Raw genomic sequence first — 27080 nt, 5'->3', positions numbered from 1 at the left:
TTGACCTGCCAGCAGCACTGATTCTTATCCGCCTTCATCATTTTCTGAAATTTTGTAAGGTTGACAGCAAAAAAGATTGGAGAATGACAATAAGTCCTATGGTGCAAACATCATAGCTTCTAGAGAGAAGGACAATTCAATCTTGAAAGTGCAATCTTGACGAAGTCTTTAACTAGAGTGGTTTGGGCAGTCCTAACTGGTTCATTAAGACCTAGCAGCTGTGTGGCTAGGGTGGGTTTGAGGTGGTTCGTGACCCCATTGATTCCGGCATTGAGAGTTGGTATATTAATTTGATACCCACAGGAATGGCTCCACCTTATGCGCCATATTACGATGCCAGTTACACTTATGGTGATTGCCAGGCCACTTGTGTGCGATGGATAGATGCTCTTGAGGATTATCATTAATACTATAGTCAAAACCATCATTAGAGAATATGTCGTGTCCGAGATACCGTGAAGCATGATACTATGCTTTCATGGGTCGATTTACTGAAGGAACACCGTGAACAGGGCCTCTCTTCTCTTCCTTGATGGGAAGAGGTTCAAGACCATTTCTTGAGACTTTATGCACCCTCCATCTATTGACAATGGCACAAGGCAGAAGTTCGACGTAGGGAGCAAGAGGCTAAGTGAAGACAAGAAGAAAAATCCAAACAAAGAGAATTTGAGGAGTTGTGGTTGAAGTGGAAACGAGAAGCTAAGGCCAGGCAAGAGCAATGGGCCCCAAGTGAGGCAACCAAGAACATGTCTTAATTACATAGGCAACTGAGTCTCGCACAAACATCTCCTATTCCTACATATGAGGCTAATGATACATATGTTGAGACTAATGGTGAGGAGGAGTTCCATCAGGAGGTGTTGAGAGAGCAGATAGAGGATCTGATTTCTATTGAGGGCTAATGATACATATGTTGAGACTAATGATAGAGAGATTAAGGCGTCTACTTCAGCAATGGATTCATTTGAGGCACCATTAGAGGAGCACATTGATACAGAGGGACATATGGATCTTTTTTCTTTTTTTCTTTTTGAAAATTGACTTTTATTAACCCAGAAAGAACCAAAGAGGGGACAAGATGTCCCTGCACGGGCTACAATAATTCCAGCCCAAAGAAATTACAATAAAGTGAGTTTCAATAACAGTAATAGCCTTCCCGTCCCCATTCCCATTACATCACCCGGAATACTAATCTGCATCGAATCCAGCAACACACCCTGTTTGGCCAACTCATCCGCCATTTCATTCACAAAACGCCTTCTGTGTTTGATTGTTGGACGAATCCGTCGTACTAGATCCTTAACCTCCGCGATGTAATTTTGCAGCCGTCAGGGCCCTTTTGAATTATCTGATGCCCACGCGATCACATTAGATGAATCCCCTTCAACAATAAGGGGGTTAGAGGAATGTGTTGAATACCATTTGATTCCAAACAATAGAGCTCTTACTTCCGCCTGTTTCCATCACAAATCCCTATCGCGCCCGAGTAGGACATCAGTATATTCCCCCTTGACTAATAACATAACTAGATGCAAGGACTAGCACTTCTATCACAAGATGCTTGTATTTGTAAAGATTTCTTAGAGAGAACAACCTCAATGGTGAAGCTCTAGATTTAGCATAAAAATTCTCCTTGATATGACAGAACCATTAACTCTATACGGAAGCTATATATTCAAGATAATGACGTTGGGAGTGATAATCGAAAGAAACCTGTCGTTCCTTTCCTGACTCTAACTTCTGCTTCTTATCTCTGTCACCTATAAATGGGAAAATGTCATAAACAAATCCATGGATTTTCAAGAAATTTTAGTAAACGATGTAGGAGAAACAAAGGCATTGTTAAGTATCGCAATGTATTCAACTTAAAATCCAATGTCCATCTCAAGAGCACTAATATGAGATTTTATGGATATGATGGATTGTAAAACATGTCTTCACCAACTGCAGGTAATTACCAACGGTCATACACTCATGTCTCCAGGAAGAATCAAAACAAACATTCAGTCTTATTATCAAGGAAAAATCAATATTCCATGCATTTCACTCGTACAGGCTTATAGAGAAATTAAAAAAAGGTGGGGGGTAGCTGCATTTGCCATTAAAATTTCAAATTTAATTTAAAATCTATTCGAATGCTTCGATTACAACAAAGATCTTCACTAGGAAAAGAAAATAAATGTAATATCCATATGAAAGTCGTAGAGGAATATAATATCCATATGCCACAAGGATGTCGGAATAGATATTTCTATGGATACAGAATAAAAGAACTGCTCCTTCCCCTTCTTCAGCATACAACATTAGCAAAAGATTGTAAATATTGACACTGATATATGCTTCTCCTTATAGAGTTAATGTTTTTGTTATCAAAGGAGAATTTTTATGAACCTTGTAGAGTAAATGTTTCTGTTATCAAAGGAGAATTTTTATCATAAATATATAGCTTTTGTAAAGAGTTAATGTTTATGTTATATCAAAGGAGAATTTTTATGCTAAATTTAGAGTTTCTCCATTGAGGTTGTTCTCTCTAAGAAATCTTTACAAATACAAGGTTCTTGTGACAGAAGTGCTAGTCCTTCCATCCTGTTGTGCTAATAGAGGATATGATAGTAAACTTTTCGATAACATCCTGCAAGAATTATCTATGAACATATTCAAGCAAGTAGTTAATTAACATGAGTTTCATAGTTTAAAAATTGAAAGACTAGGTCAAGAGAGTCACCTAGTAGTCACAATAAAAGAAATTTAGTGAGGTATATTAATCTATGAAAAAGGTTTGCAGAAACTTAGTACATTGCATAAATATTTAATCAAATATACTCAAATGCAAATTTAACATCCCCAGATTAGAAAAGTTGCAGAAAAAAGAAAACATCTGTATGCCTGGATGTAAAATTAGTGATGCAAATCATTAAACCCAAAAGTCCCAAAGAATTATTTAAACATGCACACAAAGGATGAAGAAAGGTGCGGTGGGAAATGTGGGTCCAAAGAGTCTCTTGTTGATGTCAGCAATGACTCCCGACTACAAAAAAGAACCAAAACTTCCATTTCAGACCATTCCTATCTACTTCGATGTATGCTGAATTTTTAAGACATTTTATAACTAATTTTGATAATACTTTTTAAAGCTCAAATCAGTAAGTTTAGAGACTGACAATTTTGAGCTTTTCCACTTTAAAAGGTTCCAAAAAGGGGAATGGGAGTTCATTTGAGTAGGGCTTCATGTTAGAAGGTCTCCTTTTGAGTTAAAGAGACTACTAATAGTTTATAAACCAATTCCGTAAATCCCTCAAGTTGTCAATAGTGTATGAACCAGAACTACAATGTACACAATCTGTATACTTTCTAAACTGGAACATTTACTTAATTGGAAAGTATTGTACTTAGGATGAGATTAGTAACTTGTATTAGGAGAAATAGTCTCCATTTATTTTTTGGAGGTAGGAAGTCTAAATTTAGTTGTTTCATGATAGCTTTTTTTTATCTTCTGAGTTTTCTATGCAAAAACTAGTTTTAGTTACTTAAGTTTTAACAATTTAGAGCACAAAGGAGTTGCCTTTGGGTTGATTTAGAAAGTACTATTAGTCTAGAATTAGAAAGATATGGTTTACACCCTAGAAGAAGCTTCATGTGCTTGGGTTGGAAGCCATCTTTGGACTGCAGTTTTTCTACTCAAAGTGCTTGGGATACCATCCTCCATCACATTCCTTCATTCATATCATTCGGCTATTATATGCAAGTAGTTGAAGATCCGTGTGTTGCACGAGGACAGAAAACAAAGAATCAAATGAAAAAAAAAAGAGTTAAATGAAGCGAACGAAAAATATATATATGTAGACCAAAAGCATTATAAATTTCCAACATATAAAACCTGCATAGATATGTATCCCTCATGCAAGAAGTGATTAATGTTGGGATAAATACCGGGAATATTAGCAGATCCTCTCCTTTTTCAAATAGCTTCGCAGGAAACGGTATATGTGTATTTGTAATAAAGGAAGGAGAAAACAAAAATGTCGATAAAACGTAAACAAAAAACAAAGAAAAACAAAGAATCAAATGATAGAGAGACTACAATATCTATTTATCAAAAACAAAACATGCATATATATGTATCCCTTATGCAAGAAGTGATATTGTTTTATGGTTGTAGCATGTTTTTGAATGATAAAAAGTACAGTTACTATCCACAATGAAGAATTTCATATCTAATTGAGTTTCACATCAATAAATTAACTTACAGTCATGTTCAAGCAAATCCTCTTCCAAAATGAACTAGTATTGCATAAAAATCCCGTCACAAACTACAAAAAAAAAGGAATTTGACCATAATTGGCCACTCAGTGACAAACTGAGAAAAAAAATATGAAAAATAGAATTAACTATCTTTCATCCTTTTCTTCACAAATCTCCCTCTCTACAAAAAATAAGAAAAAGGCGTAAGAATAATACAAAACAAATCGCACCCTCAAGCATCCCAAATGAAAACTCAAACCCATCATAAGTAGGGTTGCAACTTGGGTCGCATCAACCCGACCCGCATCAACCCGGCCCGAAAAAAGCATGGGTCGGGTTCGGTAAGGAGTTGGGTCCGGTTTAATTTTCCAAAGCCAGAGCGATTCTCAGGTCGGGCCGGTTTTAAAGGTGGAAAACCTGGCCGACCCGAGAACCCGCTTTTTTCCATTTTTTAATATTATAAAATTATACTTATGAGTTATAACTTCCGCCTCTCTCTAAGTTCGTGACCCTGCTCCTCACTCTCTAACTTCCGCCTCCGGCCTTCGTCTCCCCTCCTCACTACCTCAGCTGGACGAGAACTGAATCGCCTCCGGCCTCAGCTTAAACCAAGGTCTCTCTCTCTCTCTCTCTCTCTCTCTCTCTCTCTCTCTCTCTCTTTCTCTCTCTCTCTGAGCAGAAGCAAGAAGGGGGTTTTCTGGGTTTTTTTTCAGCCCAAAGTTTTTGCCAAGAACCTGAACCTAATCAGGTTTAGGTTACACCAATACCACCACCACAAACCCCCTCTCTATCTCACTATATTTTTTTTGGACAATTTCAGATTTGATGTTTTAGGCTTTTCTAACATGTGGGTTCTGATTTGGGTTTGGGAATAGGGTTCATATTCTTCCAGATTTGGGTTTGAGATTAGGGTTCCTTCGAAATTAGCCCACGAATAAAAAAGAACCCTTTGAGATAAACGACCTCCTCTCTCAACTCATTTTAGTTGTTCAAGTGTCCGAATCTAATAGTATCAGGTACACATCTTTAAATTCCTTTTTTGCAGGGTTCTCAGTTCTGATTCTTTTTTTTTATCTCATCTCTATTAATTTCTTTATATCTCATCTTTGATACTAGGTGGAGTATCCTTCAGATTGGGCAAAAGATTATGATACTTTTTTTACGAATTTTATATCTATTGCAACTTGAAGGAATATTTGCAGGTATCAACTGACCATTTTCCGTTGAAACCCGACCCGGCCCAATCCAACCCGAAAAACTACCTCGGGCAGGGCCGGGTTGGGTTTAAGAATCCCGGGTTTTCCAAAAAAAAAAACCCGACTCGACCCGAGATACTTTCTCAGGTAGGGTAGGGTTTTAGAAAACCCGACCCGCCAGACCCGAGTTGCAACCCTAATCATAAGTAACCCACTTAGTATCAAAATAATACAATTTCCTTCTCAGTGAACACACCATGTCATGGGCATCCTCTTGGATGAGAGAGAGGGGCTAAACCTCCATGCTTTTCTCGAAAAGAGAACAACAGTGTGTTGCAATGAGTAATAGCATCATCTAAAGCCTAATTCCCGATTTCAACGAACCACTGATCATGTTTTCTCCTATTTAAACTTTCTTTGACTTTTCCAAGTAATATATGTTTTATATAGATGGCCTTCTCAGTTGACTTCCAAAGATACTTAGTTCACTATCCTCAAATATTGGGCTACCTCTCGTCACATTTCAGTGGGGTTCATCATTAAGGCAATGCTTCCATTATATTGAACACATCATGATAGTATCCTTTACATTTTTATGATGTTTTGACGCTTTTTTCCTGATTTAGTTCTCTTTTTTGTGATTTTTGTATGGAAATAGAATAACTTGCATGTTCCGCATCCTATATATATATATATATATATATATATATATATATATTGAACACATCATGATAGTATCCTTTATATTTTTATGATGTTTTGACGCTTTTTGTGATTTTTGTATGGAAATAGAATAACTTGCATGTTCCGCATCCTATATATATATATATATATATATATATATATATATATATATATATATATATATATATATATATATATATATAAAGCGGAATCCTATAAGCTATGGTGCTGCCATGTGGCAGCCCCTCCTATATCCCACGTAACTCTTTAATATCCTTCAAACCACGATACTCTTTATTATTCCAAAAAAGATAGATATACAATTTTTAAAACAATGGTAACTCTTTAATATTCCACGTAACTCTTTAATATCCTTCAAACCACGTTACTCTTTAATATTTCCACAAAAAAGATAGATATTTCAAAACGCATACGGTGAAATAAAATCGTGCCTGATATCCCGCCCTACAATATAGCCTACTGTTATTTCTTTCGTTTCCCGATTTTTCTCTATAAATTAAGTAATAAAATCTCCCCCTTGTAAATGCATCCCCGTTTGGATTTTACACGCAACGTTGTGGCCACGTGGCACCCTTCTGTATGCCGAATTTCAAAAGTTAGAATTCCGAAAGTCGTTCGTATCTATGTAGAGTAGGAATTCCAAAAGTCACTTTCCTAAAAATCTGCACGTCGTATCTTATTAAATAGCAAAAAAACAAAACTTCATATATATATATATATATATATGAGGAAACTGCTGGTGAGCTTAAGCGCACCAAACCTATGGTGCGCTTAAGCTCCCCAATGACATGGCTCCCCAATCACATGTGGTGATCCAAATCATTCATTTGCAAGGCCTTATGATAGATAGGGGGTGTACCAAAAATCAGCTCCATAGGATCATCCTAACCCCTCCATTTGTGGAGGACAAAAAATGGGTAGATTTGTGTCTGTCCATTTTTGTCCTCCACAAATGGAGGGGTTAGGATGATCCTATGGAGCTGATTTTTGGTACACTCCCTATCTATGTAAGGGACTTTAAAATGAATGCTTTGGATCATCCTAACAAAGTGGCCCCCCATGTGATTGGGCGCTTAAGCTCACCATAAGTTTGGTGAGCTTAAGCGCACCAACAGTTTCCTCTCTATATATATATATATATATATATATATATATATATATATATATATATATTTCTTTCTTTTTTTTTTTTGAAATGGCAATATATTGGAAGAATGGAACCGAGATGGTCCTAAAAATTATAAAGAAAAGAAAAATTACATCAAAAAAGACTAAAAATACATTTCCCGGAGGGAGATGATCAAACCATTCCAAACCCTCTTTATGGACGCCCGATCTCGCAAGGGAATCAGCTTCACCATTGGCTGATCTTCTAACAAATTTAAACACTATGGATGAACCTGAAACAAGGTCGGCGATTTCCTCAAAGAAGCTAAGAAAGCGCCACGGAGGTGCAATCTTCCCAGATAGCCAACTAATTACGTTAGAAGAATCACCTTCCACAATCACCTTATCGAACATATCCCTACTTAGACAATGTATACCTTGGAAAGCCGCTTTAACCTCCGCTTCAGATGAGTCGCTTCTACCAATTGGGCTAGCAAAAGCCCAAGACACCACCCCTGCAGAATTCCTAGCAAGTTCACCAATACCTGCCGGACCCGGATTACCCAAACTAGACCCGTCAAAGTTTATTTTCAAATACCCTTCAGGAGGAGCCTCCCATCTTTGAACTATCTTCTCTCTCCTCACCCCTTCCCAACACACAATTCTCCAACCTTCCCATAGATCAAAAGCTGAAACAAATTGAAACTGATGAAGACTCTTTGCCCAAAAAATCACCAAAGCAATAATTTTCATAAATAACCAGTAAGTTGACTTAGCCACTCCCTTAAAAACTCGTGAATTTCTTTATTTCCAAATCACCCACCACAAAGCTATCAAACACAGCTTCCAAAGCAATTTCCCTTTCTTCTTCCAAGGCACAAAATCCCAACTTAACACTAGTTCTAGTATAGAGTTTGGGAAAATCCAGCAGATACCAAACCTATCCAGAATGAGGCCCCAAATCTCCCTTGTAACCTTGCAATGAATAAACAGATGATCAATAGATTCACCATCTTCCATACAAAGCGAACAATAATCTACTAGCCACAATCCCCTTCTTCTAAGAAATTCAATGGTCTGAATCCTCCCCCAGCCATTGTTGTAAATTCCGTTTCATTTCGTCTGGAATGGACGAAAGGAACCGGTTTCGTTCCAATTCCGGAACGAATTCCATTCCGGCCATTCCGGACGAAATTTTCCAAAATCCGGAATTTCATCCGCTCCATTCCGGCCGGAATCGTGCATAACGGCTAGTTTGACTGGATTTTGCAGATTTTACAACAATGCCCCTGGAACAGCTCTTTTTGGTTTTTGACCATTTTAACCTCAAAATGTGACCGTTTATAGCTGTTGGGAAGGGTATTTTAGTCATTTTAAATGCACAATCAATTAAAAACTCTATAAATAGCCTTTTTCCTACCTTCTTATCCTCCACCTTCACATAAGTGATTCTCCTTCTTTCTCTACTTTCACTTACATTATCTATTCTACTAAATTTCCTACAAGTCTACCCTCTTCTTCAACTCAATCCAAGTTTATTTTGGAGCAAAAGGAAGGCATACATTCAACTTACCACTACAAGAAGTCAAGAACTATTTCCAAAGGCTTATTTCAAGTGAGTGAAGGCTAATTTTTTTTTCTTCTCTTCAACTCAAGTTCAACCTCAAGGTTCTCTTTATTTCTTTCCATTTCTTTTCTTTTATTTCTTACTTCATTTGTCCTCTTCTACTTCATTTTTTTGTAATTTGTTTCAATTTTCTTTCTTCTAATTCATTTTTCCCCTTCTTCTACTTCATTTCAGAATGAGTGGGTCGGGCTCGGGACCTTCTGCAGGAGCATCCTCTATTGGTTTGGCACCCGCTAGATCGGATGACCCGGCATGGGCTTACGGTACATTGGTTCCGGGTCAAAAAAATAAAGTAACTTGCATATTCTGTGGCAAAGTCATATCGGGTAGAGGTATAACCCGCTTGAAAGAACATTTAGCGGCTGTTCCTGGTGAAGTAGCATCATGCAAAAAAGTGACTGAAGATGTAAAATATCGAATGAAGCAACTTTTAGATGCAAAGAGAAAAGAAAGGGCTAGGATGAGCCTATCCAGAGCAGAGGTTGGAGGTTTTTATGGCACACCAGACGAAGAAGAAGAGCCGGATGAAGAAGACATTGGCACACAATTGCCTCAACGAAGAGATAAGGAAGTTCTTGTAGAACCGAGTGGTACAAAAAGGAAGAAGAAGGAAATCACAGGAGGGATCAGGAATTTCTTTGCACCACGAACAACCCCTGGAGCCCAACCAAGCATTAAAAGTGCTTTGGCTACCAAAGAAATAATGGATAGAGCAGACATTGCGGTTGGCATGCTTTGCTACGATGCCAATCTCCCTTTCAACGTTGCCAATTCACCTTTCTGGCAACCTATGTTTGTTGCTGTGAATGCCGTGGGTTCGAGTTATAAGGCACCTACTTATGATGCTTTAAGGGGTTTCATTTTGAAGAATACAGTGGATGAGGTAAACAACTACTTAGAGGAGATTAAGATGTCATTGAGATACACTGGCTGTAGCATTATGGCAGATGGATGGACAGACACCAAACAACGTTCCCTAATCAACTTTTTGGTGTACTGCCCTAAAGGAGTCATATTCCTCAAATCCGTTGATGCATCTGGCATAGTGAAGAATGCCGATGAATTATACAATATCTTTGAAAATATTGTCGGAGAGGTGAATCCGGAATATGTGGTGCAATTTGTAACTAACAGTGAGCCAAGTTACAAAGCTGCTGGGAAAAGACTAGAAGCCGCATTTGGTACATTCTTCTGGACTCCGTGCGCAGCTCATTGCTTAGATCTCATCTTGGAGCATCTGTGCAAACCGACTGTATTTCCTCACATAGCAACCACAGTTGAGAGGGCTCGAACGATTACAAAGTTCATCTACAACCATGGAAGCCTCTTGAATTTGATGAGGAAGAAGTTCACAGGTGGGAAGGAGTTGTGCCGCCCTGCTGCAACCAGATTTGCTACAAATTTCATTAGCATACAAAGTCTGGTGTTGAATCGGAAAGCACTTCAGCAGATGTTTGTGTCTGATGAGTATAGTACTAGTAGGTTTGTCCAACACCCACTGAGTAAAGGGGTAGTTAGTACTGTGTTGGATAAATCTTTTTGGGACCAATGCAAGTACATTCTAAACATCAGCGAGCCTTTAGTGAGAGTGCTGTGTTTGGTAGATCAGCAGGACAAACCGGCGATGTGTTACCTATATGAGGCAATGGATAAGGCCAAAGAGAACATCAAGGAGAGGTTGAAGAGAAAATCAGATTACATGCCCATCTGGAGGATCATCGACCAAAGATGGGATAGGCAACTCCACAGTCCCCACCATGCAGCAGGATATTTTCTTAACCCTGCTCTCTTTTTCACTCCTACCTTCTCTAGGCACAGTGAAGTATCCAGAGGCTTGTTGGCATGCATCACTCGAGTGGTACCTGCTGAAGCTACACAAGACCTCATCACCAATCAGATTGAGGATTATCGAGAGGCTAAGGGTATGCTTGGAATGAAGCTTGCAATCCGCAACCGAACGAAGTTGGGACCAGGTATATTTGAGTTGTTTGTTTAATTAAGTATAATTCATTTTAACTTTCAGTTTCTCAACAAATAATGCTTTACTATTTGTTACTTTACAGTTGCATGGTTGAATCAATTCGGAGGTGACGTGGAAGAATTACAGACCTTTGCAATCAGAATCCTCAGTCAGGCCTGCAGTGCGACTGGGTGTGAAAGGAATTGGAGCACCTTCGAACACATTCACTCTGCAAAGAGAAATAGGTTGGAGCACCAGAGATTAGATGACTTGGTGTTTATCCATTACAATCTTAAGTTTCGAGAAAGGTATACAGCGTAATATAATGTTTTCAACTCTCACCTCATCACTTTAAGCTTTTAAGTTTAACCTTTGACATTAAACTTAATGTTTTCCTTTTCAGGGACTTGTTGAGGAAATCATCTACCACTAGTGACCCTTCGAGCATAAACCACCTGGATGTCATGATGGATTGGGTTGCAGAAGAAGAAGATGTCATATTCACGCCGGAAGACATTGGGTGAGAAAATCTTGAAGCACCTACTGCTGTGGTTGGGGCCGGGGACGACGACGACGACTTTCTCATGCCTCTTGAAGAAGATGTCCCTACTGGTGGTCCAGGTGCTGATGACGGCGGCGACGACGACGACGAAAAAGACATTGAGTATGATCATCCGGGTTATGATGACTGAGAGTTGTTGCAACTAGCTATTGTCTATATTTCACTTTCATGTATCCCTTTTTTTTAATGTTTTTCTATGTATCAGACTATCAGTTGGACTTGTGCAAGACTTTATGTGTTTAAGTAATGAATATGTCTTTTGAGACTCATATTTTGGACTATTTATTAGTTTTTCATCTTTTTCTATTGATTTTTTATTTTTTTGGATTATGCTCATATTTTTTAATATATTTTTTGTGCGAATGAAAAGTTTCGACAGAAATGACCGAAATCCCACCGAAATTTCGTTTCGGTGGCCAAAACGAAATGGCGACCGAAACGGAATTTACAATTATGCCGCCAGCAGACTGCCCAACCAAAAAAGAAAACTGATGGAGGCCTAAGGAATTTCCAAACATCAACTGCGAGAGGAGAGCCTGAAGCATGCACCAACCAAGAGTAAAATGACTTCACAGAGAAGAAGCCGGATGGATCCCAGATCCAAATTCTTTTATCCACCCCACTTCTTTTTATATAGCAATTCTCAATCAAAAAAAGTAACCGAGAAATGGAGTTTAACTCCCTGTCAAAAAAATTCCTTCTGAAGCTAGGCTTCCAAACCACCTTGGTGTCCACCCTCTCAAAACAATCACACACCAACACATCTTTCTTCAAAGCCGCTGAGAACAAATCAGGAAAAAGAGTCTTCCAGGGTTCCTCAGAGCACCAAGCATCCACCCAAAATTTTATACGATCACCTTTGTAAACTTTAAACTGAATACCCTCCTCAAATCTTTTCTTGAACCTCAAAATGTTTCGCCAAACAGTCCCACCTGTTTTACTATATGAATCGTCCGAGCACCAATTCCCATTTAAAAAGCTATATTTGCTACCAATCACCTTTACCCACAAAGAAGATTGTTCCATACCAAAACGCCAAAGCCACTTTCCCAACAATGCACGGTTGAACTCTCCCAAATCCAGCAGATACCAAACCTATCCAGAATGAGGCCCCAAATCTCCCTTGCAACCTTGCAATGAATAAACAGATGATCAATAGATTCACCATCTTCCATACAAAGCGAACAATAATCTACCAGCCACATTCCCATTCTTCTAAGAAATTCAATGGTCTGAATCCTCCCCCAGCAGACTGCCCAACCAAAAAAGGAAACTGATGGAGGCCGAAGGAATTTCCAAACATTAGCTGCGAGAGGAGAGCCTGAAGCATGCACCAACCAAGAGTAAAATGACTTCACAGAGAAGAAGCCGGATGGATCCCAGATCCAAATTCTTTTATCCACCCCACTTCTTTTTATATAGCAATTCTCAATCAAAAAAAGTAACCGAGAAATGGAGTTTAACTCCCTGTAAAAAAAATTCCTTCTGAAGCTAGGCTTCCAAACCACCTGGGTGTCCACCCTCTCAAAACAATCACACACCAACACATCTTTCTTCAAAGCTGCCGAGAACAAATCAGGAAAAAGAGTCTTCAAGGGTTCCTCAGAGCACCAAGCATCCACCCAAAATTTTATACGATCCCCTTTGTAAACTTTAAACTAAATCCCCTCCTCAAATCTTTGCTTGAACCTCAAAATGTTTCGCCAAACAGTCCCACATTTTTTACTATATGAATCGTCCGAGAACCAATTCCCATTTAAAAAGCCATATTTGCTACCAATCACCTTTACCCACAAAGAAGATTGTTCCATACCAAAACGCCAAAGCCACTTCCTAACAATGCACGGTTGAACTCTCTCAACTTTCTTATCCCCAGACCACCATTCTTTATCGGCATACAAACGTTTTCCCACTTCACTAAGGGTATACCACCCTTACTATCGGTACCTCCCCAAAGAAATCTTCTTTGAATCTGTTCTATTCTCAACACTACACTAACCGGGCAGTTGAACAAAGATAAGTAATACACTGGTATATTAGCTAACACTGCTTTGACCAAGATGAGTCTCCCCCCTTAGAAACAAGATTTCTCTTCCAAGTTTCCAACCGACTTTCTATCCTTTCCACTATAGGAGTCCAGAGCGCTTTTCCAGGTTTTCCCACCCCCAATGGAAGCCCTAAATACAAGGAAGGCAGGGAATCCAGCCAACACCCCATCACCTTAGCAAACTCCTCAGCTTCGGAAGGGGGAAGATTAATAGCAAGCAAGCTAGATTTCCTAAAATTTGATCTTTGACCAGTAACCAATTCATAGCATCTTAGAGTAGCCTTCAAATTTAATATCATCTTCCTATCAGGGGCACAGAAAAGAATGGTATCGTCAGCAAATTGCAGAAGAGAAACTTCCACTCTATCACATCCAATAACAAAACCTTCCAGCAGACCCGAGCAACAACCTTTACTCATCAACCTACTAAGAGTTTCCGCAATGATAACAAAAAGAAAAGGAGAAAGGGGATCCCCTTGCCTTAAACCCCGAGAAGACTTGAAAAAACCTTTTAGAGAACCATTTACCAAGATGGAAAACCACGAAAAGGAAACACACTTTCTCATCCAACCTCTCCACCGATTTCCAAAACCCATTCTTCCAAGCAGAAAATCTAAGCAATCCCAATCCACTCTATCATAAGCTTTTTCCATGTCTAACATACATAGCACACCTCCAGCTTCACTTTTCGAGTAAGATTCGATAACTTCATTTGCGATTAAAGAACAATCCAAAATTTGCCTCTTACTGACAAACGCACTTTGACTATCCGAGATAATATGGGGTAGGACCACTTTAATTCTATCAGCTAACACCTTAGCCAATAGCTTGTACAAGCACCCCACCAAGCTTATTGGCCGAAAATCAGTCACCTTAGTAGCACCTTTGATCTGGGGTATTAAAGTTATAAAAGTAGCCCCTGTGCCTCGGTCAAGAGTCAACCCCTCATAGAAGTCTCTAAAGAATCTTAGAATATCACATTTCACAACCGGCCAGCAAACTTGGAAGAAAGTTAGGCAAAAACCATCGGGTCCAGGAGCTTTATCTTTAGGCATCGAAAAAAGACCTCTTTCAACTTCCTCTTCTACAAACGGTTGTTCCAAATTTGAGCTAACCTCCAGATTCAAACTCTTAAACTCCACTTCTTCAGCAATAGGGCGAAGAACTCCTTCTGAAGCATACAGAGCAGAATAAAAGTCTACTATGGCTGAAGATACCTCTTCCTTAGAGCTAATTAAAGCACTATTTACTCAAATAGACTCAATTCTGTTCGACCTCCCTCGAGCACTAGCCATCGCATGAAAATAAGCAGTATTCTTATCACCCTCCACCAACCATTTTACCCTTGATTTTTGCCTCCAAGATATTTCCTCCTGCAGCAATAGCCCTTTGTGTTCCTGTTTAACATTCCCTAACTCCTGCTAATCTTCCTCAGACCTTAAACCACACTCATCCAAAGCGATTAATTCTGTTATCCTATTTGCCAACCAAAACTTTCTACTATTTACCTGCTGATTTTGCTCCTTAGACCATTCTTTTAACTTGATTTTAACAAATCTAAGCTTTTTTCCAATCACCACATCCGCCGGGCCCTCAAAACTGCATGAAGACCACCAACTCCCCAATCTATCCTCCATCTGGGGGAAACTAAGCCAAGCCAACTCAAATCGAAAAGGTGGAGGACTCCACGACTCAAGATGAGGGTCAAGAAGAAAGGGACAGTGATCCGAAACCGAATGCACCAATGCTTTCTGAGAGCTGTCAGAAACTAAATTCAGCCACCCTGAGCACATAATAAATCTATCCAGACGACTCCGACTAGGACCTCTGGACCACGTGAAGGAAGCACCCGCTAAAGGAAAATCGATTAGCTCAAACTTTGTCACAAAATCAGCAAAGGCTTTGATCTGAGAATTGGTTCTTACACAACCTAATCTTTCTCCTACTTTCATAATCTCATTGAAATCACCCTAATGCACCACGGCAGAGAACAAGCATCTCTGACCTTCTCCAGTTCCTCCCAAAACAAAGCCTTTTCCACTTGAAGAACCGGACCATAAACTCCAGAGAACAACCACATCGAATTATCTGCCTCCTTTTTCAAAGCAATCAACAGAGAATACCTTCCTATCCATTCCTCCTGCTTTTTCCAAACGTTCTCATTCCAAGCTACAAGAATACCACCTGAGGCACCATTAGATCCTACAAAGGAAAACTCCCACTCAGTCCGAATCCCCAACCCTCTAAGATCTCCCCTATTAACTGACTCCATTTTGGTTTCTTGCAAGCAGATGAGATCCGGCTTAATCTTCTTAACCAGCTCCTTAACTTGAATTCTTTTGTCCTGATGGTTTAGGCCATTGACACTCCAAGATACAATCTTCATTATAAATCTAACTTGGCAGACGGCTTCCCCTTCCTCCCGCTAGGTTTTCTTTTTTGCATATCACTAGAAACCCCGTCCCCTACCAAATCATTACCAAAGTTAATGTCCATCCTCAGCTTCTCAAGTTCCCTGATCTTCCTCCTTGAAGACTCGATAGGACCCTTACGCAAAGACTCTTGTTCCTTTGAATCCCTTAACTCAGCGCTTTTAATGTCAGATATGAAATCCTCCTCTGACCTAGCATAAACCAATCCCAGATTCTTGCTAACTCCCAGAATATGAGACACCAAACCATCAATGTCCTCCATATTAACGACCTCCCCGACTTCATCCCCAAATAACCCTTCCACCGTCTCCGAACGAGCCTTCAAAGGCTTTATTTGAATATCTTATGAAACACTATTTGATTCCGCATCCAGTTTTTCTGGGCTACTTGCTACTTTACCCCCAAAAACCACCACAAGTGAAGAATCGCCAATAGTATCCCCAATTGGAACTTCGACTTTCTCCAGAAAGGGCTTCAGAGGCTGCTTTGGAGAAACAGGCATGACACCGTCTGTATTCATTTCCATATTTGCAGATAAAATTATTCCTTTGTCGCGACAAGATCTCTTCTTTCTACAGTAACTTAGGCCCGACTTTGGCTTAGGACAGCCCTCGATCCTTCTTAGCTCCCTAGCCTCAGATGGATAATTATACCGAACCATAATTCCTTTAAACTTATTTACCATTTCCGAAAGACAAACCTGCTCCACTGATTTGTCTAAAAAATACTTCCGAGATTCAAAGAGACCACCCCTACTTGCTTAAAAACCCAAGGATCAATACATTCTCTTATCACCACAGCCCTGGACGCCGAGCACACACTAAAACGGAAAAATTCCAGGGACTCCGAGGTACCCTCAATGAGCAGAACATCATCCCTCTATAGTCTATCCACCTCCACAGAGATATCCTCCTCTGAAACTGATTCAAAATCTAGATGCCTAACCACATCCGCCAGTTCTTCAGAAAGATCTTCAAGCTCCGTGCTACAACCGTGGGATAATGTCTTTGATCTTAAAGACTTTACCTCAGGCGAGAACGAAAGACAAGCAACAGGAAAAAGGGCATTCCATTCCACTTGTAAAGAGTAACTGATTAGACAGGAATGGAATTGAGATCCCAATACTCGAGTAACCCTCAGGGGATTCCAAAGCACCCCATACGCCACACCGACCCACAGGCCCAAAAATAGATGGAGAGGGTCCACCCCTAACCCTCTCCGGAAGATGGGCCACCTCCCTTCGTCCGGAAACCACTGAGGGCGATTGGGAGCCCACCATCCCAGGCCCACCACCACCAAGCTCCTGATCCACTTCCCGAAAAGGATTAAGGATTTCTTCAATAGAGCCCACCTCCCGCAGCCCATTCGGACTTATACTTAGATCCATCTCCCGATGAAATTTAAAAAAGTCCTCTGAAGAAGATCTTGGAGAAAGCGCCTCATAAATATCCATATAGCTGTTAATACGGCAAGTGGGGTCCACTAGATCTGATGAGTCAGGCCTAAAGTCACACACACTCCGCCATCTGTACTCTATGGGAGACAGGCTATTTTGAAATTCAAAATTTCCGCCAGATGTTAGAGGGCTATCATGCCCCCCATGTAGCGCAGGATAGCATTCAATGCTAACGTAAACTTCTTCTTCTACTCTGGGCACCTCTGCAACCTAAGAATCATCATCATTCAAAAACCCCTCCTCCGACCCACCACCCAGACCCTCGCTACTATGACCTCCTTCCGAAGCTCCCACCTCAAAAAAAACATCATCGTCCAAACCCTTGCCCGATAAACTGTCCTCATCTACAACCACATTCCCCACCTCCTCCACCATCCTTACGCTCACCCACCTAACTGCACCATCCAGAGAGACTTGGATAGGTACTTCCTTATTTATCACCCCAACTGTAGAAATAAGCACTTTTGCAAGAGAGTACCCCTCCCCAGCCTAGCACGACTGGTCCAACTCCACCACTCTTCCAACTTTCTCCCCAATTCTACTAAAATTTTCCTCACACCAAACCTGAGGTGGCACAGCTTCAACACTCCACCAGTGTGCACTCCCTTCACGACTAAATTTTTCCCCACAAAATAAAAGTTCAAGAAAAGGAGAATTAATTGCCTCTGTCCAGACATTAATTAGATTTTGTCTGTCAGCTCCTATCTGGGCAGAGATCAGAACCTCCATTGCTGATATTTTGTGAACAATAACTTCACAATTAATATCCTTCCTGCTACTCAACCAATTTTCCAACGCTTTTAAATCACCTGACCACCCTTGTTTGATCCTTCCCCAAAAACCTAAATCAACATTACTTATAGACTTCAGAGGAACAGCTTCCAGGTTATAAGATACCCCCTCCGATGAGAGAGGATCCACTCAATCAACACCTAGATTTTGAGAAGGCTCTTCCCGATCTACTTCCATCCCAACGAAGTTTTCTGCCACCGGAGTTACCCTTCCTTGGTGAGGGGGGAAATTAAAATCAAAACCTGACCATATTTTCTTACACTCCCAGCAAACCTTTCTTCTCTGAAAATTCCTAAAACCACATCTACAACATCTCCAGTCCCCAAAGGCTTCTTGCATTCTTCGCCTCGCTACCCTTTCAATTCTTTTAGTTCTCTTGTCCTTCACCAAAGACCAGTGGTTCTCAGTGGGGGTTCTGTAGACAAGATTACCTCCTAAAGGGACGGCATTTGCTCCAGTGGCTCTTTGGATAGGATTTCCTCCTAAAGGGATCAAGTTTGCACCAGTGGCCACCCCTACGGGAACCCAACCTTCTACTCGAAACCCTCCAGGACCAGCAAAAGATCTAAGTCCACCTCTCCTCATAAAGAAAAAGCCACACAACCACTCCTCGAATCAAAAAAAATGTGCAGGTCACTAGATAGGAGAAATCCACCAGACTCCGGCTCCGATATCCACGATGACACCGAGACGGAAAATTAAACAGAAGAGGAGTACGATGAGCCCTACGTGTACGGCGTAGAAACCTCTACATCAGAAACTTCAGCAACCGGGTCGGAGATGGAAGAAATCGAGGCTGTAATGGAGAGAACTAGGGAAGGTGACCAAGCCACACCGAGTAGAACTCGCCTGAGAAGAACCCCCTCTCCACTTCCACCCAACTCCGAATCTCTCCGAGCCGCTTACCAGGCACCCATCAATCGCCGAAGAAGAAGATCACCACGCCCTCTAAGTCCCATGGCATTCATAGATCTTTCTACAGATTCTTCCTCAGATTAAGCTCTCTTTTTTTTAGGTTCAGATAATCATTGACTTTGTGCTGAGTCAACGATGGGAGTGGCTAAGTCAACTTACTGGTTATTTATGAAAATTATTGCTTTGGTGATTTTTTGGGCAAAAAGTCTTCCTCAGTTTCAATTTGTTTCAGCTTTTGATCTATGGGAAGGTTGGAGAATTGTGTGTTGGGAAGGGGTGAGGAGAGAGAAGATAGTTCAAAGATGGGAGGCTTCTCCTGAAGGGTATTTGAAAATAAACTTTGACGGGTCTAGTTTGGGTAATCCGGGTTCGGCAGGTATTCGTGGACTTGCTAGGAATTCTGCAGAGATGGTGTCTTGGGCTTTTGCTGGCCCAATTGGTAGAAGCGACTCATCTAAAGCGGCTTTCCAAGGTATACATCGTCTGAGTAGGGATATGTTCGATAAGGTGGTTGTGGAAGGTGATTCTTCTAACGTAATCAGTTGGCTATCTGGGAAGATTGCACCTCCGTGGCGCTTTCTTAGCTTCTTTGAGGAAATCGCCGACCTTGTTTCAGGTTCATCCATAGTGTTTAAATTTGTTAGAAGATCAGCCAATGGTGAAGCTGATTCCCTTGTGAGATCGGGGGTCCATAAAGAGGGTTTGGAATGGTTTGATCATCTCCCTCCGTGAAATGTATTTCTAGTCTATTTTGATGTAATTTTTCTTTTCATTGTATTTTTTGGACCATCTCGGTTCCATTCTTCCAATATATTGCCATTTAAAAAGAAAAAAAAGAGAGCTAATGATACCAAAAATATAAAGATATAAAGAAGTCCAGAGATTAAAAGGACTATCTTTTTTTTCTTTTTTTTTTTGCAATCTAATCAAATGAAGAAATGCTACAATAATCAAATACCAATTGAAAATTAAAAGATCCATCTATACCATACAGAAAGTTCAACAGCAGGATAAATCTAAATAATATGGTTTTTCGGTAAATTAGATGTAACTAAATCCTAAAGGAAAATGATATTCCACCCCCCTCTTAAGTGGATAAAATCCCCCCCCCCCCATTGTTTATGTGAGAACAGTTCACTGGATGAGGATAAATTCACCCCCTTTAACGTTTTTGTTTGCTTGAAAACTTAACGAAAAACTTTAAAAGGGGGATTATGATTAATATAGAGGGATATCAACCTAAATTGAAAGTGCCTCTTGATAAAAATTGAACAGGGTTGGTCCTTTTTTCTTCTTTTTTTTTATGGGTAAGATGGGTTAGGAATACCCCTATTAGTGCGTTAATTACATCCGAATGTACAGAACTCTAGAGGAGTCATCAACAATGATTTCAAAAAAAGGTTAGGGAAAGAGATGAACAGGTAGAGTGTCTCCTTTGCAAGGTCAATCTTGTTTGCAAAGGTAAAAAATCAAATATAATCTATATCAAATATTAAGAAAGGTGCTTACCTCTTGGAAAAGGAGAAGAAGAACTCTGGCTTCTATTACTAATGCTGGTACTTCTGAGAAATGAAGAGAAAGTGAAAGGCTATTAGTAGTGGCCTAGAAATTGGATGATTTCAAAATCAAGTGAATAGGCATAATGGAAAGTTGAAGTATCGACCATCTCGGTCCCCTTTTAACTACAATAAAATTGGCTACCATTGAAAAAAAAAATCAATCATGTCTACAATCAACTTCTAGAACACTTTTTTTTTTCTCAGTCCCCTGTTTTTCTTCTTGTCACCAACTCTGAAGGTTATCTAATAGAGTGCAGGAGTTAGCAAATAAAGTCAAGCTACAATGCAGATAAGTAGTAGCATGCAGAAACCGACAACCAAAATATAAAGGATGCCAAGATAGATCCGTAGGTTCGCAAATGATGTAGTCTCTAATTATTATACTAATGCATGCGATGAAAATTATCTTCTGGCACTGATGATGAGACAGTGGTTGTAGAGGGTATCTCAGGCCTAACAAAACACAAACTGCATGAAGGGCTTACATCAAGGATAAACTCAGTTGTGGTATGGAAGCCGCAGTTCCGTCGTCACTTTTTTGATAGAGAGTTGAACTCTGTTCTTCAATTAATGGCCTTGCTCGAAGGATGTTATATTAAGAAGAGTGGGATTGACTTCCGAATATGGCATGGGTGCTCATCCGGAATTTTCTCTGTTCAATCGTTTTATCGTCAGCTGGTGAGTAGTGAAGTAGAGGTTCCTTTTGCATCGATATGGAGGTTTTCTTGCCCCCCAAGGATATCCTTCTTTGCGTGGTCAGTTTGTCGTGGTCGTATCCAAACAATAGATTTCCTGAGGCAAAGAGGGATGATTTTGGTCAACCATTGCCCTTTATGCTATTCGGCGGGTGAATCCGTGAATCCATAAACCATCTATTCATTCACTGTAAGTTTGCTCGAGATATCTGGGGTTCTGTTCTCTCTCGCTTTGGGGTATCTTGGGCTCTTCCTTACTCCATCTCTGATTTCATTAAAAGTTGGGAATGGTGCCCCTGGCAAAGGAAGGGTAAGCTGCTCTGGAAGATGTGTTTGGTGGCTTCATAGTGGTTCATTTGGAAGGAACGCAACTCCCGAGTGTTTGAGGGCGTAGCGAAATCGTCTTCTTGGGTATTTATATCTATCATCTCCGCGGTTATCTCTTGGGCTAGATGCCTTCCTTTGTTTCATTTCGTCTTTCCATATGCTCTTTGGGAAGGATGGCTGACTATTTGCAATAAGGGGTCTTCCAAACTTAAAATTTCTCAACGCTGGCTCCCTCCTCCTGATGGAATGATAAAGCTGAATTTTGATGGATCCTCTATTGGCAATCCTGGGGACGCAGGCATTGGGGGATTATGCCGTAATTCCAAGGGGGATGTTCTCTGGGCGTTCTCGGGCCCCATTGGAGTGGCGGATTCGTCTGAAGCGGAAGTAAGAGCTGCTCATTGTGGGCTCAAACTGTTGGATCCGTCTGTCTTTGATAAGGTGATAGTGGAAGGGGACTCCTCTAATGTCATTCTCTGGCTTCGGGGGGAGGCCTCTCCTCCGTGGCGGTTTTTATCTCTTTTTGATGAACTAAATGATTTAGCTCTTCTCTCGGCTATATCCTTTAGGCACGTGAGGAGAGCAGCTAATTCAGAGGCTGACTCTCTCGCTCGGAGTGGTGTATTTCGCTCTAGCCTGGAGCAGTTTGATTATTTACCTCCTTGATATTGTATTTTGTTTTTTTCTTTATGTATCCTGATCGAACCAGCTCGGTTCTTAATATATTCTTTTACCGTCTCAAAAAAAAAAAATCATGGAGAAAATTTGTAGTCAAACATGAACACATTTTCAAAAGTATCATAAGCAAAGAAGCAACAAATAATGATCATGGTATACAGACCCATGTTTTATTCCAGTTATTTTACTTCACTTTTTTTTTCCAAAACCACAAAATTCGATTTACAATTCCTCTCACAAATTTCTTTTGAAATCCACAAAAACCTTTGATCTTGGCATGCATATCAACAATAAATTAGAAATAACGAACAAAAAAAATCCACCGGATTTTCTTTCTTCTCCAAATTAAGAGGGAAATAATATGGTTATGATTAGTATAGAGGGATATCCACATAAATTGAAGGTGCCTCTTGATAAAAATTGATCAAGGTTGGTTCTTCTTCTTTTTTCTGTGGTGTAAGCCATACTGTAGTTTTTGAAAAGTACTGGAGACCAATTAAAAACCAACTAAATTGACTACTATAAAAACTGAAGTCACATTTAGAGTTCCTTGCCAATGAAGTTATTTATAATTCAAACACATATTCTGTTTCACAAAGCTTATCTGCTGTTCAAGTCCTTGTGTATCCTAATTACTACTAACCACATATTTTGGTGAGAAGGTTTCTCTCCATGCCACAATTTTGTATGATTATAAATGATTACAAATTCTCTGCTGTTCATATGGTGGACCATGCCACAGATTGGATGACCTCACTGGTTCAACCAATTGCCTTCAAAAGAGTGGTTGATGACAAATCACAAACAATCTACCGTTATGGGTCACAATGAAGTTTTTTATAAATCTCACTTTCGCACAAATAAAAAAGGAAAGGAACGCTTTATATCTTTCTATATTATGTAAGATGAAACGGGGGAGAAGGATTTAGGGGTGAAAGTAGACTATACCTAAAACAAATTGAGGAAGATAAATTACCGTCACTTCCTTACCTCTGCAAGTGCCAAAACCTTGAATAGAAGATGCAGTTTCTCTCTTCGAGCAATCAATGGGATAGTAGGAATGATGGAATGGTGGAGAAGTCAAAGAGATTGGAGAGAATTAGAAAGGAATTGGAACGAAGAAGGGAAGAGAAAACGTTTTGGCTGCCCTATTATTGGAAATAAATCAGGGATGAAATGGAAGGGAAGAGAAAACGTTTGGGCTGCCCTATTACTTTGGAAATAATCTGTTTGGTTGCTTGTTTTGGGGGGGATTGTCGGAGTTTCAAATGCATGAGATCTCCCCAAAGCATGTTTGGTTGTCATTTACACATTTGACTGCTAGACAACTTCTAGACATCATTATTGGTTTATATCCTAGGTGTCGCCTACGTGGAGGAGATGTTCCCTCCATAATCTTCTCCCCTTTTTTCACCAAAATGGAGAAATTTGTTAGGGGAATTAAGAGAAATTCTTGTCAAAATCTCTCTCTCTCTCTCTCTCTCTCTCTCTCTCTCTCTCTCTCTGTTACTTTTCTCTCTCTTCCACTTATATTTTGATAATGACGCCCTACATCTTCCGCTAATTTCCTCGCGCAACCAAACACTACTCGCAAATCTCCCTCCTAATATTCTCCCCATCTTCCATTCTTGTCTAATTCTCTTTTGACTTATTTTTCTCCTATTCTCCCAGCCATCTACGAGCAACCAAATTTCGGTGCTACGTACACATATGACATATCCCGTCATATATGGTAACATTTAATTATAAAGGCCATATTTTTAAAGGATACTAAAAACATTTGGTAACGTTTTGGAAGGAGATTTAATGGGACATTTGGGAACATTTTGGAATGAGATTTAATGGGATTTTCGGAATAAGAAAGGGCTCGAATCGTTAACTAATCGGCATCAGTGCTATCGAATCGGTTTGTATAGGGCTTTTGGACGGAAGTTTTTGCAAAGCAAAATTCCACGTTAGAAATTAAATGCCAAGTAGATTCGATGGGGAAGGGGAGGGCCGCTACATCAGCGGTGAATAGTAAACCCCCCTTCCTCTTTATATAGATATAGATACTAGTTGCAGACCCGTGCGATGCACGGGGCGGACCCAAAAAGAAAGATTTGTAATTTTTTGTTCAAAAAAAAAAAAAAAAACATTCATAAAATAGAAAATTTCAACGGAAGATACCATAAGAAATCCATCCAAAGAAGCAAGGACATATATCTTGAACAAAAAATAATGAATAATTGAAATATATAACAAATTTAAGCCCAAAAACAAAGGAATTCATGATATTTCTCCAAACAAATCATGAATCTGAAACCAAATTAGAAATTAATTAGCTGAAAGGGGAAAATAAAAATGCTACTAAGGCATTAAAAAAACCTGAACGCTTGAAAGAAACAGGTTGCAATATTTTGCTATTATAGAGGCTAAGATTCATTGATATAACAGAAAAAGTTGACTTATAATTTCTAATCAACCATTCGGTGTTAAAAAACAAAGTCATACAGTAGCTGATCAACTTTTCAATCACTTTATTTTCAATCAAATAGCGGGATCCACTATTTTATGGGCCACCATGTAAATATGTTTTGCCTGGAAAATCATTTCCATATAATCAATTTCCGTACAGATTAGAACGGAGGCTATGGTGTAACCATAGGATGATCCAAATAGTCCATTTGACTGGCTACCATGTAAATATGTTTTGCCTGAAAATCATTTCCATAATAATCAATTTCAATTTCTATACAGATTAGATTGGAGGGCTAATAAGGAAAAAAATTAAAGAAGCGGAAAAACTTTTAGAAAGTAGAAAAGCAGAGAAGTGTAATTCTCAATGGAAATTCTCAATTTGGAAATGCAGGTTGTGATGAAAAAAGATGAACAAAACTTAAAATGTGAAATTAAGTGGGGATCCAATCATTTTAAGAAAATATGATTAGAATATTGAAATGTTGCAGCGAATCTTTATTTTACCTTTGATGTTGGATCCAACGGATACATCCGATGAAGATTGTCCTTTGGCATGTATCTTTTAGTTTTTTTTTTGTGGCTTGAAATTTCATTTTTTGTGGCTTGAAATTAAAAGGACTGAAGTAGGGGTGCAAGTTTGGCCCTGTCAGCCCTGACCCGCCCTGATATATTTAATAATAAAAAAAACATCTCCTACACTATTTTTTTGAAGAAGAAGATCTCCTACACTATTTCGGTTCAAATATTCAAGCTGCTCCACCGTAGATTGAAAAATGTAGTTTGGGGGTGGTTATTAGTTGTGATTTTGTGTTATTGACAAAGAATAAAATTGCAGCAGATATTCCATCTTTTATTCATTTTCGTTTTTTAATCCTGGATTTATTTCTCAGTTTTAGGCATTTCATCTAAGAGCAACCGATGTTCTTTCTTGTTTCTATTACATGATTGGGTGTGTTTAAGTTGGTGTCTCATGGCCTCTGGATCTGACATCAAAATTAGGTAGAAAGAATCGCTGCAACATTTCCGACATCTTCAATCTCCTATCTCCAATTCTTGAAGGTGATGCCCCTTTTTCAGTTCTTATTCACGGCTGACTAGGCATATATCGTTTGCTATTTTGTGAAAAAACAGCTCGATGCTTCTTTCTAGGGCTGCAACAGGGTCGGGTTTTTCAAAACCCTAGCCAAACCCTGTATCCCATTATCTCGGGCCTGACCCACCCTGACCCTGAGTCAGGGCTGAAGAACCTCAACCCATGGCCCGCCCTATAGGGCTGGCCCTAATTGGGCCGGGACAGCCCTAATTGACCCTAGTGCAAATACCTGTTAACTTGTTAAGCGTGCCAAAAATAAAGCAACCACTTATCATATAGAACAAAATGATCAATAAACAGAGAAAGGGAACAAAATAAGACAATATGAATTCAACAACATGACGGGTAACAGAGACAATTAATAATAATAATCTAAAGAAACATCAATCCAAGATAATAGAAAACATTAGCAAAAGAAACATGCATAGATGGTTCAATTCTATAATAGAAAACTTAGGGTCGGGTCGGGTCAGGGTACCCAAGGCATTAACCCAGAATCCAACCCGACCTAAGTCAGGGTCTAAAAAAATGAACCCTGACCCACCCTCAGGGTTGGAAAATCCAGCCCTGATCCTGTTCGGAGATATGGTTATATTTTCCAATTGGATGTATGATTCCCATCAGCACCCCAATTCAATGTACCTGGCAAAAGTCCCTGCCTCATTCACATCCATTTCTCTGGCAATCCAAACAGGGCCTTTTAAAAAATCAACAAAGATACAACATGAAAGCAGGAGAGCAAGCCCCCTCACATCTGTAGAGGAGGCAAACAAAAGACCAAACAAGGTGGCCAAGGGACAAACAAAAAAGCAGATGCAACACAACAAAATAGAAAAAACCGAACAACAACGATATAAGGAGACCAAAAGAACACAACACAGCCTAGACCAGGCAACCAAATACAAGCAGCACCAGAAACAACACAGCAGGCCAAATCTCAAGATTTCAAACCTCCCGGAATGAGCCCACGAAATGGGACCCGGGTTCCAGGGGAAGAGATAGAAATCCAAACAGGGCCTTGTGTGTGAAAATAAATAATAAATAAATAAAAAAGATTGCAACTTGATGCTACTAAATACCCCTCTTCAAGACTTATATGCATGAAGTGAAATTAAACGACCCTTGCAGCACACTTTTCCAACAATGAACAATCATCTCTAACCCAAACAAGGTGGCCACGGAAATTTCGGCCGAAATTTAATATTAAATAAAATATTAGTTTCGGGT

The 27080-nt window shown here is 39.7% G+C and overlaps 1 long non-coding RNA gene across 1 annotated transcript; it reads right to left on the bottom strand.

Moving 5' to 3' along the window:
- Nucleotides 1-1222: 1222 nt before the first annotated feature.
- Nucleotides 1223-23450, bottom strand: LOC143852053 (uncharacterized). The gene is made up of 3 exons (XR_013236636.1): nucleotides 23291-23450; nucleotides 20551-20603; nucleotides 1223-1760 (listed from the first exon to the last, which is right to left on the bottom strand). It is a non-coding gene; the product is annotated as an uncharacterized LOC143852053 (long non-coding RNA).
- Between the last annotated feature and the right edge of the window lie 3630 nt (nucleotides 23451-27080).

This window comes from Tasmannia lanceolata, unplaced genomic scaffold (assembly GCF_043159265.1).
Source record: "Tasmannia lanceolata isolate RefF3 unplaced genomic scaffold, GAP_Taslan_0.1 ptg000018l, whole genome shotgun sequence".
NCBI classification, from domain to species: domain Eukaryota; kingdom Viridiplantae; phylum Streptophyta; class Magnoliopsida; order Canellales; family Winteraceae; genus Tasmannia; species Tasmannia lanceolata.
Note: the sequence above shows the minus strand (reverse complement) of the source record. Positions and strands in the feature narration are given on the sequence as shown.